The sequence below is a fragment of the Malaclemys terrapin genome, chromosome 14 (assembly GCF_027887155.1).
Source record: "Malaclemys terrapin pileata isolate rMalTer1 chromosome 14, rMalTer1.hap1, whole genome shotgun sequence".
Classification (NCBI taxonomy): domain Eukaryota; kingdom Metazoa; phylum Chordata; order Testudines; family Emydidae; genus Malaclemys; species Malaclemys terrapin.
The window spans coordinates 5052508-5069900 of NC_071518.1; the positions used below are offsets into that span (position 1 = coordinate 5052508).

The 17393-nt window shown below is 49.9% G+C and overlaps 1 protein-coding gene across 3 annotated transcripts in view; it reads right to left on the bottom strand.

Annotated features, from left to right (window-relative positions):
• ZNF469 (zinc finger protein 469) overlaps positions 1 to 17393 on the bottom strand; it is a 104849-nt gene that overhangs the window by 16308 nt on the left and 71148 nt on the right. The window contains exon 2 of one of the 3 annotated variants that reach the window (XM_054049439.1): positions 12689 to 12759. The exons of 1 other annotated variant lie outside the window; for it this stretch is intronic. The gene's annotated coding sequence lies outside the window, so the exon portion shown is untranslated. Of the gene's footprint in view, positions 1 to 12688; positions 12848 to 17393 lie in introns of those variants that run through there. One more of the 3 variants, XM_054049440.1, reaches the window with a different exon arrangement.

The following is a 17393-nucleotide window of genomic DNA, read 5'->3' on the forward strand; positions in this document are numbered from 1 at the left end:
ACCAATTGTATGTTGTGCTTTATACCAAAATCATTTCACCCACCATGGACTAAATCAGTGTAATGAAAAGTTCCTGCCCCAAAGAGCTTACACTCTAAAATCCACTGGATCAGCCCTCTGTGCCACGGTTCTCAACAACCGGTCCGTGAACTGGTGCCGGTCCCTGACACAGTTTAGGAAGGCAGCAAGCCAGTCAAAAAGGTCGAGAAATGCTAGACTAGCGGATCATGAGGGTCCCTTCTGGACTTAAAGTCAATCAGTCTATGAAATGCAGCCACTTGTGGGGTAGAACACAATAGGTCAACAGCACATAGCAACACTTAACAGCATCGGCCATGAAGGACAGAATGCTGTAACCCATTGAAGCTGCAGGCAGAAATGAGACAGTTGAAATTTGGCCAGCCTTGATCACCCCTGCTCTTGCAAAAAGCACCCCGGGATTTTTAATTAACGGCTTGTAGGACAAATGATCCCGCCAGCAGCGCAGTGTCCCCTAGCAGCATGCTGGGAACTCAGACTCAGAGCGAAACGCACTCGAAGCTTTACCACGGCGCTCTCCCATGCAGGCCCTGGCCAGCTCTGACCTTGCTTAGCTTAGGAGAGCTAGGGAGGCTGGTACGCAATGTTACAAGGGAGAAAAAATCTCTTATCGCTGGTCAAGTCAAAATAAACATCTAGGATGAAACGTTCTGTGTCACCATGACCAACATGCCCAGGGCTCTGCTCCAGCAGGTGAGCTGGAGAAATCTCTAGGAAAGCAAGAGAGGTTAGCAAGGCTCTGGGGGTGTCGATTACCGTCGCAGGCAAATTATGGTCTCGATAATTCCTTCCTGAGTCCAAAGGCTGCTTTCAGTGACTCACTGGGTGGCAGATTTCTGGAGTGCTTTATGTCAGGGCTTTATTCACTCTTCTGATAACACACTGATGCTGCAGTAATGCCTAGTGACCACAGCCAGACAGGACCCCTTTGGGCTGGACACCGTATAAACGTGTAATGAAAAGTTCCTGCCCCAAAGAGCTTACACTCTAAGGCCAGGTCTACACTAACCCCCTAATTCGAACTAAGGTACGCAACTTCAGCTACGTGAATAACGTAGCTGAAGTTCGAAGTACTTTAGTTCGAACTTACCTCGGTCCACACGTGGCAGGCAGGCTCCCCCGTCGACTCCGCGGTACTCCTCTCGTCTAGCTGGAGTACCGCAGTCGACAGCGAGCACTTCCGGGTTCGACTTATCGCGTCCAGACAAGACGCGATAAGTCGAACCCAGAAGTTCGATCGCTCGCCGCCGAACTACCGGGTAAGTGTAGACAAAGCCTAAGGCTAGGTCCACACTACCCGCCTGATTTGGCGGGTAGAGATCCATCTTCTGGGGTCGATTTATCGCGTCTCATCTGGACGATCCCAGAAGCGCTCCCCCGTCGACTGCGGAACTCCTGCTCGCCGAGAGGAGGAAGCGCTGTCGACAGGGGAGCTTGCCTGCGCCGCGTGGACCCGCAGTAAGTAAACTTAGTTCGATCTAGGAAACATCGACTTCAGCTACGCTATTCTCGTAGCTGAAGTTGCGTTTCCTAGATCGATCCCCCGCCCCAGTGTGGACCAAGCCTAAAATCCTCTGGATCAGCCCTCTGTGCCCGATGTAGCTGGGGACGGGGGATGGGGCACAAATGCCCCTCATGACTTGCAGGCGCAGGCCCAGTCCTAAAGCTCTACTTAAGGCATGTCTGCACTGGAGCTTGTAATTTCCAGCTCCCGGAGACATACCCGTGCTAGCTCTGGCTGAACTAGTGTGCTAAAAATAGCAGGATAGCCATGGTGGCACGAGCGGTGGGAGGGGCTAGCTGCCCCAAATACGCCTGTAGACCTAGGCTTTGAGATTCACTGCCGTGGGTCTCTGCTCGCTATCGAGATGTAGCCGTAAACAGTCATCCCAACCGTTGGGAATCCCCGCACATTCAGTGCAGAAGGAATTCAGTTGCTGCAGTGGCTCCCCCCACCCACGAGCGCTTCGATTAGGGAAGGAGGTTCTGAATCAGCAAGATTGAACCTCTGAAACTGACTGAATAATACAAGCCATGTAGCCTGAGTTAGCCCCATGTAAATCCAGAGCAACTCCCCTGCTTCACACCTTGTGTCTTTGGTTACACCGGTCAGGAGTGGGTGTGGCACGGTGAGCGGAGGATTGTGATTGGTGGCCTGTTCCACGCTCTGTGCTTGGATGCACAAAGTCCAAGGTGGGAGGGAATCAAGCCTGAAATTCTGCATTTACACTGCTGCGACTGGCTGAATCACTTGCTCCATGGGTAAAAAAGGTGCATTTCCAATCAATTTAGCTCAGTGCAATTAGCATAACATGGTTTAAAAAGCCAACACTTGGGCAGTGTCCACCCACACCTTTACAAAGGTGTTTACCACCTCAAGTGAACTGGTAATTCACTTGAGATAAAGAGCTTTAAGCTTCACTCAACTCAGTTGTCAAACACACCTTTTTACCCCATAGGCAGGATCCTGGGAATCTTGGCCTAAGTCTTCTAAAGAGGGTGCATGTGGGTTTGAAAATTTGGGCAATACCCGGACAGACAAATACAGGATATATATTTATGAGAACGAGGTAGCTAAATAAAGTTATGTCCTCCAGGCCTAGGAAACCACAACACGACGCTACTGTCTGTCACAGGCACAGCCAGCATGAGTATCACCAAAAGATGTGGTCAGAGATATTTGGATAATGTGGCAGATAAAAAACAATCCCACAACCAGGAAACATGTGTCTGGGGCCACCGCAGATGGCACGGAGGACATCTCACCATGCTCCGGGGACAAAGGCCATGAAGTTATGATATGTGCTGAGCAAAGATACAACATCTTCAGTCTGATGGAGATGGCTGAAGCAGGATAGCCCTTTGCTCTCCTAGCAAGGACCAGGTCTGAGATTGTTGCAAAGGGACAAGCACCTGATTACAGCCAGATCCATTTTGGAATAGAGGATTTGCCAAGCCAGATCAGAGCTTTGGACCAGCAAGGCCAGTATCCTGTCCCTAGCAGTCGCCAATTCCTGATGCCAGAGGAAGGCAAAAAACCCAAAACAAAGCAAAACACCCACTGAACTGAAAAACCAGCACCAAGACTCTTTTAAGGCCAGGTCTACACTACAGACTTGTCACTTGGGGGCATGAAGAGCCTCAGGCTATGTCTATACTAGGAGTGCTTTACCTGCATACTATACTTACAGTCCCATGACATTCTCTTTATTTTTTATATTTTTCCACTGAGGGATGGGGGAATTTGTGTTACTTCATTTTATCCTGCCCCTGGGGGTGAGCCCACCCTGCACTCACTCCACAGCAGTAGCTCCTGTCCCATGCCCCTGGGACCAACTCCCCATGCTGGGTGTTGAGACATGGGCACAGGGTCACCCCTCTCTCAGGACACATCTGAGTGAGCGGCGCTGTGACTCTGTGCACCAGGTCGCAAAACCAGAATAGAGAGATGGGCCCAGCCCCGTAGGACAGGAGCAGCACCAGATGCCACGGTGGGGTGAGTGTCTCATTTTATGTTATTTTGAGTTTTATTTTGAGTTATTTTGGATTTGCAAAAAACACAGGGCTCTCATTATACTGGCAAAGCACCTCTCGTGAGGACACCGCTAGATCGGTGGGACCTGGATTGTAAAGCCACCCGCCATGAACCCACTGCATCTGCACAAGGGGAGTCTGCCGGCACAGCTACGTCACTCCGGACGACACCTCATCACACCCCTGGCTGACAAGCTATGTTAGCTGAAGCTCGTAGCGTAGATCTGGCCTTGGTCAGGCAGCGAGTGAAGCACAAGGCAGTGAGCGTTTGTGATATGGGCCAGGGGCAGTCTTCACTCCTTTCTCCTGCAGACTGCACACTCAGTGCAGCAGGGACTGCATCTTTAGATGCGCCTAGAAAGAGCCTAGTACTGTCTAAATAATATATAATAAAAAAGATCACTGATCGCTTCTGAGTGGCAAGGCCCGTTATATTTGCCAGGGAGAACAGCTAAATAGGCTACTTTGGATTCCCAAAGGCGTTGAACTGAGGGTTGCAGTTTTACCCCTTTTATATTTTTTGAAGGGTTTCCATTTGTTTCCTTTAGCCTGCGATCAATGATCCCGCCTCCCTCGCCCTCACAGATTTGATTCACCTGGCCTCCCAAACAGTCTCTTGGAAAGGGAGCCCAGAATGAATCCAACTACATTTCAAGTGTTTGTATGCAGTGGAAGGGGCATGACATGGGACTAAAACTTTTTCTCAGAAACATCAGCCAATCAACCAACCAACTAGCCAACTGGCAACATGTAAAGGTTCACATCAGCATCTTTCATGTCTACGTGCAATTACACCAACTCGCCAGAAGAGGGCTTCTGGCTCTATGGCAGCCTTGTGATGGTTCTAGGAATGTCTTCTGATTTGAGTTTAACTTGGTAAACATTTCATTATGAGTTACTCTGGGTTTCCAGGTTTTCTTGACTCGTATAGGCCCTTTTATTCTGCTGCCTATCCTTCAGACTTGGGGACAGCATGACTGCATGTAAGACAGGTATCTGGCAAGGCTACATGCTTATATGTCATAGCTTGCTCCTTGCCCAGGTATCTAAAACCAGGATTTGACTTTGGTAGCAATCTCTCTCCTCTGTCATCTTTTTTCACCGTCATGAAGGGCCAATTTCCCAGTAGAGTTTTTAAGGTTTTAGGGCCACCTCCTACCCTTTAGCTGAGTAAATGAGATCCGCAAAAATGAGTAAAGAGTTCACCGGATGACACACAATCAGAATTTCAAGCCACTAAACATGAAACAAGAATCAAACACGATTTTTTAAAAAGGAAACTGTCAGCTCAATTGGGCCCCAAATTGAAGTGTTATAAAAACAAACGTGCACAGTCATTTCAACACATTTCTTTCCAATTCTTTCTTTTTAAATCCCACTGAAAGCAATGTTTTTAAAAATAAACATTCCTCTGCAGTCTTTCCGAACATTGCAGCATTGGAATAGTGCATGGAATTGCCAAAGGGAAACTGACGAGAAACTGGCTGAGGGTGGGAGGAGGGTGGTAGTGGAATTGATCCGTTTACAGTCATGGCCAAGGGAACAAAAAGAAACCAAAAATTACTGAAAAGTAAAGTAGCTGATTAACGTTCTTTCATGTTTAATAACCCAAGATATTAATTGTAACATTGGTGAGGAGATCAGATGTTTAAAATCTTTTGATTTGACTTGACAGGATTCCTATACGCCACTGAATCATGTAGCTTTCCCCTATATGGCACTAACTAGACAATCCTGTATGGAAGAGATCTGAATAGAAAATGGGAACTTCTGCAGCACCTTTAGACCATAGTAGTTAGTTTAATGGAAACAACCTGAAGATAAGGGTGCACATTTTAATAGTGAGGGTAATTAACCCTCGGAACAGTTACACCCACTCCATCACGTGAAGATTTTAAATGGAGATTGGATGTCTTTCTATAGGATATACTCCAAACTCAACCACAAATTATGGGCTAGGTACAAGAATCGCTGGGTGAAGTTCTAGGGCCTATGTTCTGCATGAGGTCAGCCTAGTTGATCAGAGTGGTCCCTTCCGCTCTTAAAATCTATGAATGATAAATAATCCTAGGACAGAATTCTAGTTGTTTTGTGGGTCAGAACAACCTCCTGGAGGGAATTTCAATGTTGATCGGGTTTTGGAGTCATTTCTATAAAACTCTATTGGTTTTATCCCTATTCGGTTCGACAGGGACTCTTCCACAAAGGAAGAGGAAGCGGTTTTGCACACACAGCTGCTAGCACGGACCAGCAGCGCTATAAGCAATGGAACAGGCTGGCAGCAGAGGCTCGGGTGGGTTTGTACGGGCACTGCTAGCCTGTGCTGCTGTGGCTTCACTGCTATTTGTAGTGAGCTGCCTCAGTCAAAGCGAGTTCGGGTACGTCCACACAGGCTGCAGGCACCCCTGTGATTGCAGGCTAGGCACCCCTGTGTTTGCAGGCTAGGCACCCCTGTGATTGCAGGCTAGGCACCCCTGTGTTTGCAGGCTAGGCACCCCTGTGATGGCAGGCTAGGCACCCCTGTGATGGCAGGCTAGGCACCCCTCTCACAGGGGTTGGTCCTGCTTTGAGCAGGGGGTGGGACTAGCTGACCTCCTGAGGTCCCTTCCAACCTTAATCTTCTATGATCGCCAACGCCCAACACCTTTCAGCACCCACCGGGTCTGTCCCTCAGTCAGGGGCGGCTCTATGTATTTTGCTGCCCCAGGCATGGCAGGCAGCAGCTTTTGGTGACGCGCCTGCGGGAGGTCCGCTGGTAACACGGATTCGGCAGCATGCCTGCGGGAGGTCCTCCGGTCCTGCGGCTTCGGTGTACCTGCTGCCGAATTACCGCCGAAGCTGCGGGACCAGCGGACCTCCCGCAGGCATGCCGCCGAAGGCTTCCTGACTGCCGCCCCGCCAGCGACCAGCAGGTCGCCCCCCGCGGCTTGCCGTCCCAGGCACACGCTTGGTGCGCTGGTGCCTGGAGCTGCCTCTGCCCTCAGTAGTCTTGCCGTCCTGTGACCAAATCCTGCCCTGAATACATCTGGGCTGCCCCTAAGATGAGCAGAGCTTGTCCTCTAGAATTCAAGCCCCCTGTTGCCAAGATCCCACACGTGGCTCAGAATCCAAGTGTAAGAGCAGTTGAGGCCAGGAGTCTTCCCAGGATATTTACCACCTGGGGATGTATGTGAATCTGCAGCAGCACTTTTACCTCCCCAAATGCATTTGAGGACAAAAATCTGCAAGCCCAATCCCCGCTCAGCCTAGCCCTGCCGCCTGCAGGTGTGCATAGGACTCGTGGGGAGGGGGAAACACCCCACAACATCTCCAGCTCGTCGCATTAGAGAACAATCCTGCTAAGAGGAAGAAACCTAAGATCATGCCCAGTCTTCCCTGGGAATGGTGGAGGGCCTCAGCAGCCTTGTTCGGGGCTGATGCCAAGGAGACAGGGTTGTAGGGCCAGATCCTTTTTGACCCCCATTGAGAGCTGTGCCTGCTGACAGAGCGCCCGGGGTACACCCGTGGTCACACATGCAATTCTTTTCAGAGGCACTTTGAGCAACTAGGACAGAAGGTGCCATAGGGGTGCAAAGCAGCAGCCCTATTGAGACTGCTTCCAAGGGCAGCCGAGCGATCAGACACGAGACAGTGACTTGCTTCGCCAAGGACGAGAGAATCAGTCAACCACGCGGCTGGGGGAGGCTCCACCGAGGCCTGCAGCGGTGGGTTGCTCCTCACTCTCGATTGCGTGGCTCTATGATCCATCTGTTTATCTACCTGCCTATCAATCCAGACGCTGCCAATCGACACTGCCATTCTACAATTCCTCTGTGGTTTCACACTCCGCTAAGCAAAATGAATCCCAGACTGATACGGCCAGAGCCCTATCTCTCCTGCCCCTGCCGAACTAGCCAAAGTTAACACACAGCCCTTCGGCATGCATGGATTCCACGTTCACAACAATGCGCCACTTATGCTGACTGAAGCCCCGGCCGTAAAGCCTGTTTACTGCTGTTTAAATTTGCACAGGCTCCTTGCCAAGAGAAAAGAACCAGGGCCAGAGCTAGTTACATTATCACAGTCGTGCTCAGTGAGCCACATAAAGGAGCCATTTTTGAAGGAAAGGCTCATTTGTGTATCCTAAAAACTGCAACATTTGCATCGCAGGGGCCTGAATTAACTGTTGCATTATTGCTGGGAGCCAGTATAAATAACTGCCAAATGTCCTGCCCGGGCAGCCTGGCTCAAAGGTCCAGCAGTTTAAAAATAAACAAAGCCAGTGGCATGTGGAACTGTCCTATTAATAAAGGAAAAAACCCACAAAAACGATGTGCTCAAGGCTACCATGGAAACAGTGTGCTTGCAAGGGACCTGAGAGGAGATGCTGCCCCCTCGCAGGAGGAGGATAGACTTGTGGGTAAGGGGCTGGAGTTGGACCCAAGAAAGCTGGATTTAATTTCTAGCTCAATCTTCCTGTGTGACCTTGGGCAAGTCACTTAGGTCTTTCTGTGCCTCAGTTTCCCATCTGTACAATAGAAGAAGAAGAATACATCCTTTGCCTGTCTTGTCTAGTTAGGTCTAGGGGTACACAGAGGTCTTCCAGGGGGCACGTCAACTCATCTAGATCAATGTTTGTCAACCTGGGGGTTGTGAATCCCCAGGGGGTCCTGGGACAGGTTTGGGGGGGTCACAAGTGCAGGGCCAGAATTAGGGATGGCAAGCAGGGCAATTGCCGGGGGCCTGGCGAAGCTAAGTTACATGCTTCAGCCCCAGCTGGCGGGGCTCAGGCTTCAGGGGTACAATAGCTTAGAAAGGCTGAGAACCACTGATTTAGATGGTAAGCTCTTAAGGGAAGTGACCGTATCTTCCTATGTGTCTGTACAGCACCCAGCACACTGGGTCCTGGATCTCACTGGAACCTCTAGACACTACCATGATATTAACAAGCATTAGCATGCTCTAGCCAGTCCTGCAATCACTTTGGATTTTATTTTAAATGCTAATCTAGATGCTAGAGATTGGAGCCTCCAGAGGCTGAAGTCACGTATGCCCAGGAAGCCCCCAGCACATAAGACATGCAGTCTGCTCCCTGGGGGGGGCACTTGCTGGGGGGGCCATTTTGGACGAAAATGGCCAGTTTATGCAACTAGCTCTCCTTGCACATGCAGTTGGTGGATTTGTTTGCATGGTGGCAACAGACAGATGAGCACAGCAGGACACGGTTTAGGAATAGGTCAGTCCAACATTTTACTGATTGGCCATTTGAAAAAGTTGTGTGTTTTGTTTTAAAGGGACACTCTCTAAGCAACTGTTCGCACTCAGTACTGTAGTGTCTGGTGATACGAGACAAAAACCAGCTTGAAAAAAAATTACCTCCTGTGTTACTGAAAACAGAGAATGAAATGGAAATGGGAAGATTTTCTAAGAATATGCTTATAACCACCTATGCTGGCTGTTTGCTCTTTTACATTTCGCTCAGCTGGGACTGGGCTGGTCTGTTTCACTTCTTGTTTACAGTCAATTTCATTTCTTGCTTCTCAGGTGACTACCACAAGTGGGTTGTTTCTAAGACCTGGTCTACACCTAAAACTTAGGGCAACCTAGCTATATAGCTCAGGGTTGTGATAAATTTCATGCCCTGTGTGACCTAGGTTGATCTAACCCCAATGTAAACTCTGCTAGGTTGATGGAAGAATTCTCATCTTTCACTGCCTCTCTCCTCCTTTGCCTGCACCTCAGAAACGCTCCTCTCCCTTTGCTACCCGGGTTTTGCTTTAACACCGGCTCTCTCCCTAGGACGTGGCTTGTGGGCTGCCGCTTGGCTGAAGGGAGCTACACCCAGTGAAACTGTATTGGACCATATTGCCCAGCCTGACGTTTCTGGAGCTCAGCTTGCTCCCACTACACCCTGCTGGCCCATCCTGCCATCAGGGTATTTACGCTGTGCATCTCACCAGAGTGTCCCAGCATCTGCACCAGGCCTCTCTCCCCTTGGAAGTGTGCAGGCCCCACACTGGTGAGCATTTCCTTGTGTGCCTTGCATGGCCTGGCTCGGAGGAGTGCTTGGAAACGCAAGGGCCGTGTTATCAGCCCCTTGGCGAACACAAGACGACCACCACTGGGGACCTCTGGAGCTAAGTGCGTGCGCTGCTACAGCTTGAACTAAAGAGCCGTCACTCTCACTCCCACCTGTTCATGCTCTCTGTATGTGTGTGTATATACATCTCCTCAATATATGTTCCACTCTGTATGCATCCGAAGAAGTGGGCTGTAGTCCACCAAAGCTTATGCTCTAATAAATGTGTTAGTCTCTAAGGTGCCACAAGTACTCCTGTTCTTCTTTTTGCGGATACAGACTAACACGGCTGCTACTCTGAAAACTCTCTGTGTAGGCGCTTTAACAACTCATATCTTCTGTGGGTCAGTCCCGCAGGGGACCCGCAGCTCACACTCCCCAGGGGGTTCCATTCAATACTCCACACACGCATGGAGACAGGTCTGGCCCCACTTCCTGGGTGGTTTGTGCCCTTGGTCTGGGTGTTAGAGGCAGGGAAGTAGGATCCCTTTGTTTCCTGGAGATGCTCGCAGCTTTGTCTCACTTCTGAGATGAAAGCCCCTTTTCGGGGAGCTCTGTTACACGGGGTGACTTTAAGGAGCTTCTGCCAATTTCTAATGGCAAACACTGATGCGTTTGGCCAAGTTCGGAGTGGAGTCTCAAGGAGTCTGACCCCTTCTTCCAGCCCACATGTAATACCAGCACAGACCGCACAGACTCACTGGGACTCACACCCCCTTACCAACGTGCAACTTACAAACTGGGCCTGCCGCGTCTGAGCTCATGTCGCTCGCAAACCCAGGGGCCTACGGAGAGCAATGCAGCAAGAAAAGCAATGCCGGCAGGGGAGGAGGGGCAAGGCAGGGCCATCCCCTACTTTCACTTACACCTCCAGGCAGCTCTTCAGCGTGGAAGTTCAAACTCCTGCGCATGTTGAGCGCCCAGCTGGAAGCAGGGCTAAGCTAGTATAAGGGCACGTCTACACTGCAATCAAACACCTCTGGCTGGCCTGGGTCAGCTGGCCCAGGCTGTGAGGCTAAAACGAGCAAAGTAGACGTTTGGGGGCTGCACCCTGGGCTCTGGGACCCTCCTCCCGTGTCGGGTCTCATTTGGGCTTCGGCTCCAGCCCAAGCTCAAATGTCTACACTGCAATTTTATAGGCCTTCAGCGTGAATCAGCTGAGCTGGGCCAGCTGCGGGTGTTTTATTGCAGTGCAGACATGCCCTGAGAGTCCAACAAACCGGCCTACACATCGCCTCAGAATTTGGCTCATTCTGATTTTGGAAACCATTCTGATGGGTTTTCATACATTTTTCTCTCTCTCTCTCCCTCATTCTTTATTCCCACGTGCATGAAAGCAGGCTCTCCACTGCTAGGTCACAAGATCCTACTACCTAGGGATAGACAAAGACCAATCAGGCCATTCCTGCTTCTGCCAATGCACCCAGGTGATCAGGTGTTAAAATGCAGCTATATTCAGTCCCAGGCGAGAATTCTGCCGGCTCCTCATTCGCTGCCCAGAATCAGGCTCTTCCAGGTGCACCACAGCTGGTTGTGGTGGAAATGATTGTGATGTCACAAACGGTTGTGCAAACATATTCAGACAGCTTCTGAAGCGAAGGTGGAGGGGCTCGGGGGAGGAGACATATTTTTCCCGAAAAAGAAGCATGTTGTGGTTTTTCTTTTGCAATTTTGGACAGTTTCCCACCTTGTTCCCATCATACTGCCCCGGCCAGTTGTGCCATATTATACGTACGTGTAGAGGAAAAAATTCCTCCCTTTCTGCCGAAGTGAACTTAAGCCTGACGAATGGTATTGTGGTTAAGTGACTGGGCTGGGAGACCTAGATTCAATTTTTGGCTTAGTCACAGACTCCCTTGACTCTGTGCAATGCCCTCATTCGAATCGCTCTGTGACTCGGTTCTCCAGCTGTAAAACGGGGATAATAATATTTCCTTTCGCCTGTCTTTTGTTTGTTTTGTTTATTTAGCCCATAAGTTCTTCAAGGCAGGAGCTGTTATCACTATATATACATATAACTCCCAACACCATGGGGGACTTGATTTTGGTTGGAGTCTATGCAGCTCCCTGCACAATGGGGCTCTGATCTCACTTGGGGTCTGGACAGTGCCCGATGCACTGGGGCCCTGATCAGGGTCAGGGCCTCTAGATGCTACCTAATACACACAATCATCCTGAGTTCGATTACCCTTATCCGAGAGTGTAGAACTGCCCAAGCCACCGGGGATGACCTGATAATTGTCGGTAACTCCAGCCACAAAACACGCGATTGCTCAAGGTGAAGAATATATAGAGGGAGTGGATGAAAAAAAAAGGTCCCGTGGGTTTTTTCAGGGAAATCCCATTTACTGATGAGGGCAAGAGAAATGCCGAAAAGCCGTATGGTTTGTCAGCAGGCCCCAGAGCGCTTGTCTCTGCATGCGGGGAAGCGGCACCCACCACTAGTACCCCTCCGGAGATGGGAGAGGGGTATAAACGAGAGCCCAGCCCTGTAGTGCAGGAAGAATTGGGCTACAGTTAGAAAAGCAGCCTCCGGACTCACCCCACTCCGTCCCCCCCCCCCCCAGCCTTGTTTATTAGTTTTAAACGAGCTCCGTGAGAAAGAGGGGTGGTGATGAAAACACTTCTATTTTGTCTACCGTGAATATACAGAAGGCTCTTTAACCAGCGGCTTAAAGATTTAAATGATACTCCGGCAGGTTAAATAGAAGTCTCTGAAGCCAAGTCTTTGGCTGGGGCTGTGAAAAATCACTTCCTCTTGTCAACTGGCCCTTTCTCAAAACCAGGACTGTGCAAAGTTTCTGTCTCTTCTTGCTAGGCTGCAGCTTAGTGTGAAACTCCTGAGCCCGCGCGACTCCACTTAAAGTGGCAACAAAGATCAACTGCAGGGGAGGGCAGGCAGTGTGCTGGGGGGGGGTCTGTTTGCTGGGGCATCATGGAACCAGCACACGGAGGGAGCAGGGAGGAGAGGCATCACTGCCTCCTGTCGGAGGATAAAGAGCAGAATGTCTGGATTGCAGAGCTAGCCCTAAATCCCCCCTTGTCAGCTGGCCATACCTTGGAAACTTGCCGTCACTCAGCTACTGCCGGGGCTCAGTTTAACCTCCCATGAAATGTGAATTTCTTGGCTGAAAAGAAAGTGAAAAATATGTCAAGAATGTGTGTTTGGCTTGGCGGCCGGCATGGTGGATCACAGCCTCCAGGCGTCTGAGCCGGGCTTTGACGTGCAGGGAGTACTCTCCGTCCGCGGCGAGGTACGCCGTGCTGCTGGACGTGCGGAGAGCGGGGCTCCCACGGGACTAATGTACAGACAGCCTGCACCACCGCCTTTGAATGACTCAAGTGAGCCGGTTTCAAGTGCAAGCTCCGGGTAGTGGGCCAGAGACACTGGACTTTCCCAGGAGCTGCCAGCAAGTCACCAGCTGCAAAAACTTAAAAGCCCTTCCACTCGGCTTGTCAGTTTTGTGGCTTTAGCTGGACCTTTGCCAAACAACAACAGTACTCAGCACTGACAAAGCATATTCTCAAAGCACTGGGCAAGTGTTAACTAATTCATCCCTGCAACACTCTCAGAGGCACCACAGGCATGGAGCATGATCCCCGTTCCACAGGTGGGGAAACTGAGGCACAGGTAAGCAAAGGGGCTTGCTCCACATCTCAGTGGTAGAAGCAGGAATAGGACCCAGGAGTCCTGTCTCGCATTCTCTGCTCCCATGCTGTTGATGGCAGTGTTGCAGAAATCCCACAGGCCAGATTCTGATCTCAGCTGCATTGGCGTAAATCTGGAGTAACTCTGTTGAGCTGCTCCAGGTTTACACTCCTGGTACTGAGATCAAAATACAGCTTCTCTTTCTTTATGAGACTAATGTGATCGTCTAAGGGCCCGAGGGATAAAAAACCAGTGCATCGCTGCCAAGAGGTTGGAAATAGATGAGCCAGAGGGAGACTCAGTAGGAAAAAGTGAGGTTCAAGATGGAATAAAGGCTTAAAAATTAGATGAGAGGAGAGCAGCCCAAACCGTATCTTTCCCATGGCAGCAGCCAATCTGCTGTAGGTGTGCTAAGGAGCCCTGGGCCCCTGAAGGAAACTTCTTACAGACCCGGTTGCTGTAACACATGGATGTAGGGCAGGCTGACCTGTGGGCTCCGGGGTTCCCTTTCCAGGATCCAAGATCTTACAGTGTGCAACGAATGGGTCCCGACTTCAGAGGTCCCATAAAAGCTAAGAAACTCTCCAGAATCATCTCCTTCCTGGGGTTAGGAAGAGCCCCAAAAGAGCCCCCCCAGCCCAGTACCTTGCCCTGGGTTATTCTGCCTTCTCCGCAACCTGGGTTAACCAAAGCCAGCCACATTCCAGCTCCAGCTCAGAGCTGGCTGCAGCCTCAGTTTTCCTTTCCCCCTCTTGTAGGCCCCATGTTAGTTTCGCCTCGGAGACAAGGAGGACAGGATGTGTGACTCCCTCCTGAGTCCATTGACGCCACTCCAGAGAGGGTCAGGAGAAGCCCCATCTCAGGGCGCTAAATTTGCTGCCTTCCCAGAACTCCCTGCTGCTGCTGGATTGGGGAGAAAGAAGCTTAGTTTGCGTCCCAGACTAGAATCCATCCAGCATCGTCCCGCCAGCCATGCACCCACCCTGTGTGCCAGCTGAAGTCCACTAAACTCACTTCTTCAGCTGAGTTTCCCCTCGGAAACTTCTGCAAACAACCAACACCCCACCCCCAGTCACACGAGCAAAAAACCAAACCTGTGAAAATCAATCAAGCAGTTTCTCCTACAGGCGGGGAAGGAAAAAAGTGATAGAGATTGTTACTGTTATTTTGGTAGGTGGCGCTTGATAGACGGACAGAGGGGTGGTGTATACGGGGATGAAAAGGTAGACAGACAGAAGAGTGGTGTGTATGGGGATAGATGGAGGTACAGAGGGGTGTGTATGGGGATAGACAGCTATAGGGGTGCCTACGGGGATGGAAAGAGAAAAAGAGAGATACAAAGACAATGCAGTGCGATGGGGAGAACTTTAACTCCAAAAGCTGCATGTTGACTTTGATCAACACAAGGGAGAAGGTTTCCCTTCTTGTGTTTTGCTATTTTTTTCAAATAAAACACCAACTACATCTTGTTTCTAGCCTCGTCCCCTCCCCCTCGCCATGGGTGATCCATATTCCTGATCGATTCCTGCAATATGCTGATTTCAAAGAGGATTTTCAACCCATCAGTTTTCAATCCAGCTCTGACCAGGCCCATGTCTCCAGCGGCTGGAGCTCAAGCATTTCTCTGAGCCAGGCCAGCTCTCCATTAGCTGGTGAGTTTAGTGTGCCACAGGGCGGGTGGTTCAGCTCTTGGTGGACATGTGCCACTGGAGCTGACACAAACACACACGCGTACTTCGTGGGGAGATCAGAGCCTAGCTGTGCAGACACTCTTCACATCTACTATATGGCATTAGCAAGATCCTTTTTGAGCCCCACATCTCAAGCATTTCTCCTTCTCTCCCAGGTGTGTTTTCCTTCATGGGGCCCTTTACTGCAGTGACATTCTAGCTACCACCGCTGCCGTGGGGGCTGGACAACAGGGCTGATCATGGAATTCAAATCTCCCACAGGGCAATGAAGAACTTGAGTCCTCAGAACAACCCCTCAGGCCTTTATTTCTAAACTCTTTATACTGAAAACAGTGGGAACTCCAACAACAGGGGAGTGGCCCATCTGTACGGTCAGTACTGAGTTCCACTGTTAACTGTGGACAGAAATTAGATTACAACCACCACTTGAAGGCTGTGTAGACCCCTGAATTACAAGACCTCCACCAGCTGGGCTCCTGTCATTCAGAAACCCATAGAAAAAATTGGGTTGGAAGAGGCCTCTTCTGAATCATCCAGTCCCATCCTCCTTGCATGGTGTAGGGATCTGTTGTCATCTTGCAGCCAGACTCTCTCATGCTGTGATCTTACCAGACCTCAGAAGCTAAGCAGGTCTGGCCAGTATTTGGATGGAAGACTTGACCATAAAGAAGAACCTAGGCTGCTGAAGGAAGTTAGTGATTCAACAGGTAGCAGTCTACTTCCAAAGACAGTACAAAGTCAATGCCTGGTTCAGTGCCAACAGGCACTGCACTGCTACAGATGCTGCCTTTAGATGAGACGGGAAACCACGATCCCCAGTAAATATCCAATGGTATGTTTCAAAAGAGTGGAGGTGTTAACTGTGGTGTCCTGGCTAAATCCCCATTTGGGTAATTCCAGTTTAGCTACTGACATTCCTTCTTAATTTCAATTCAGTACAGGCTTATTCTTCATTTCTTGTCTTGCATGGGAAGGTAGTATTGTTGCGTGCTGTTAAACAGCCACCACATACCACCCCAGAACTGGCTGCATTTCAGTGGTGGATGAAGCAATTCCAGTGTACACTAGCTTGCAAAGCCCCTTGGAATTAGATGGGAAGAAAGCCGCCATTGAAAAGGCAAGGTGGTTTTATAAAATTATCATCATTCCCGAGAGACCGAGGAACTTCTCTAGCTCTAAATTTCTCCTGCAAAGAGTTAACAGGCATTTGTTTTCCCCAGAAGTTTAATAATCGCATGGTCAAACCAGAAACATTTCTTAATCCCTTTCTGACATTAACCCATTTCCTGCTCAAATAAATAAAAAGCAGAATGGGAGCATCTGGCCTCTGCATCACCCTTTGGAAAGTGGAGTTCAGAGAAAGCCCCGTCTGGGACCAACAGAAACAAGCACAGCGTTTAACAGTTAGAGCTTTGATAATTCCTTTCTCTTGCCTCCATGCAGAGAAGCAAAGGGCTTCTCCTGGGTAGTATATTTCAAAACTACCCTCTCCCACTACCGCTGCCTTCCTGTGCAATGGACGGGGGAGAAACACTTCAGAGCCCCAGGTAGATATAGACTGTGACTATCACAGTTTCCAAATTACCACCGGTGGGGGCGGGACATGCGCCCCAGTCTGGTAATGTACCCAAAACGGATTGCGTTGAGAAAGCAAGACAGGTTCTCTAAGCCAGGCAGTGCTGAGTTCTGGCTGGGAACTAGTAAGCAATTGTACATTGTGGGAATCATCTGGGAAGGAGAAAATAAATGATAAAGGCCTTATAATTGGACCCCGTCTCTCGCTGGGAAGGGATAGAAATAACATGGCTGCTTTGGACCGGCACTAGGGATAGGTGGCTCACTGGCTGTACACAACACCAATGGAGCCGAGCCTCACTCCTAAAGCATGAACAGAACCATCTGAGGAGGTCTGAAAAAGGCATTTCGTGGTTTGTTTGGTTTTTTGCTTGGGCTGCTTCCGACCACTCCTGGGAGCAGAAGGGCTGTTCCCAGGGGATTCTTGCTAGTGACGGTTGGTCACTTCTTGCTAGTGATGGTCCTGACTTATAACATGTTTGGAATCCAAATTTGCCCTTTTGGGTGATCAGTCCTATTTGGATAATCATCCAAACATTCTGAGCTTTGCTCCTCGGTCCAGCTCGTGCGATCTTCGTGAGAGAGGCACCTGCCTGGTAGAATGAGCCCAGATTGTGGCTTTAGCTGTACTTCCTAGGACAAGCCATGATTTTCACGGAATGAGAGGGAGGTTGTCGGTAATGTTGGACACGGGAGGAAGATATGGAATGTGGCTCCCACCAACTCTAAAAGTTACCCATCCAGATGTCCACTTTAAAATGATTGCACTGCTCAAGGTGACTTGGGAAGGCAAATCCTATAATTCCCATAATTTACTTTTGGGACAGCTCAGAGTCAAATAGCCCAT